Consider the following 2,478-nt stretch of genomic DNA (forward strand, 5'->3'; position numbering starts at 1 on the left):
TATATATAGATAGATAGATAGATAGATAGATAGATAGATAGATAGATAGATAGATAGATAGATAGATAGATAGATGGATGGACAGACGGACGGAGGAATAGAGGGATGGCTGACTGGCTAGATGAATCGATGGATAGGTGGACTGAGAGAAGAATGGATGGGTTGATGGATGGATGGATGGATGGATGGATGGATGGATGGGAGGGTGGTGGATAGTTGTTCCAAATATACGTAGGATATCTAGTTCGCCAGAGCTTAAACAAAGATCTTTTGAATAATGATGAAATATACACAACTTGAAATATAACAAGTTGTTAATTATCTTCTATTTCTTCTCACTCTATTTTCAAAAATGTGTCTTTCATCATTTTATCATCTCACTTTATTAATAAGCGTTATCTGTTGACAGCTCGACCGTGTTTACAAACGATCCTTTGCAGTTCTGTCTGTTAACCAGTTCTATGAAGTATCGAAATTCTAAGATATATTCCTCGAGGTTTTGGTCTAAATAGCAGCATTTAAAATAAACTACCAACAAAACTATCAATAACATCAACACGTGTAAATGGGTGTATACGTGTGTGAGTGTATACAATTGCCGCACGTATCCTGAGTTACTTCGAAGTCCCTGTCAATCAACTTATGATAAACACTAGACTTTTGAGTCTATTTATCAATAAATATTTCCTTTATATATTTTCACGTAACATCCCTGACATCAAATACACATACACACAGACACAAGTATACACATTCACACACACACACACATTAAATAAATCGTTTTTCTTCTGTGGAAATCGAATCTGATACGATAAAGCTATAGATAATGGTTTCAAGTCTTAGCACAAGACCAGCAATCCTAGGGGGGAGGAGTAAGTTGAATACATCGACCTCCGTACTCAACTGGTACTTATTTTATCGACCTCGAAAATATGAAAGGTAGAGTCGGCCTTGGTGAAATTTGAACTCGGAACGTAATGGGTGAAAAGATTTACTGTGAAGAATTTTGTGCGACATCCCAACGATCTGTCAGATCGCCACCTTAATAAAGTGTTGATAATAGCGAGTAAATAATACATTAAAAACTTCGGGTACCACCGGTATATATAAAAAAAAAAATCAAAAAAATCAAAAAAAAATCATAGTCCTCGAAGTTTCTGAATTCTTAAGACGTAAGCAAATAAGTATGTGTGTATGTGTGAGCGCGCGTGGAAACACACACACACACACACACACACACACATACACACACACGCACGCACACACGCGCACGCACACACGTACACGAGTGAATGTACAAACTAAAGAAAGGGCCACTCGATACATTTAGTTGGTGTTACGTACCTTACGATTTAAAAACAGTCTGAATCGGCCCTACGCTAATTAAAGTTTCGGAAGCTCGTTGCATGAACTTAGCTCATCAGTATGTAATTATATAGTCGAGTGCGTGTTTGTTTGCGTGTGTGCGTATGTATGCTTTATGTATGTATATATCTCTACGCATATGTTAAATGACTACAGTAATCTTTCGAATATCGCGGGTCAGGTAAACACATTGAGATGCATAAATCGTGAGATCACGCTTTTACTTGTTTCAGTCATTATACTGCGGCCATACTGGGGCATCGCATTGAATTTTTACTCGAATGAATCGACCGCAGTACTTATTTTTTTAAACCTGGTACTTATTCTATCGGAGCATAAACACACCAACACCGGTTGTTAACTGCTGATGGACACACATACACTTATACGACGGGCTTCTTTCAGTTCCCGTCTACTAAATCCACTCACAAGGATTTGGTCGGCCTCAGGCTATGGTAGAAGATACTTGCCCAAGGTGCCACGTAATGGGACTGAACCCAGAACCGTGTGGTTAGGAAGCAAGCTTCTTACCACACAATCACGCCTAGTCACTATATAAACCACTTCAAAATAATCATAACTTATCCAACTTAAATATCATTCTTAGTGCAGCTCTTATCGAGTATTCTCACCACTATGGTAAAAGCCATTTTTTCTCCGGTTGCACACACACGCTTTCTTTAATTTTCCCCGTGTAAATCTCGAGTATCAATTAGTTATGACTGCATATTATCTACACTCACAAAACTATGTTCTCTATAGGCTGAATGAAATGAAAATAGCCTAAAACAACCTATAAGTTGAGCAATTTAAAAGTTTATAACATGATAAAACCTTTATACCTTCTATGCTTATGGGGTATATTAGAGATTCACAATTTCTCTTTCAATATATCACATTGAATACGCTCATCATCCCAAACAATTATCTAATTTATAGAGAACTCGTCGAGAATATATGATTCTATTAGATATAGTAAAACGAGCCATTTGAGGTTCATGCGAGTTAATATTATATATATATATATAATGTAAGAGATAGGAAAAGAGAGAGAGAGAGAGAGAGAGAGAGAGAGAGAGAGAGAGAGAGAGAGAGAGAGAGAGAGAGAGA

At 37.2% G+C, this 2,478-nt stretch overlaps 1 protein-coding gene across 1 annotated transcript in view; it reads left to right on the plus strand.

Moving 5' to 3' along the window:
* The window catches only part of LOC106876177 (uncharacterized), a 196,406-nt gene that overhangs the window by 116,842 nt on the left and 77,086 nt on the right, over positions 1-2,478 (plus strand). The window lies entirely within an intron of this gene.

The sequence above is a fragment of the Octopus bimaculoides genome, chromosome 1 (genome assembly GCF_001194135.2).
Source record: "Octopus bimaculoides isolate UCB-OBI-ISO-001 chromosome 1, ASM119413v2, whole genome shotgun sequence".
Classification (NCBI taxonomy): Eukaryota; Metazoa; Mollusca; class Cephalopoda; order Octopoda; family Octopodidae; genus Octopus; species Octopus bimaculoides.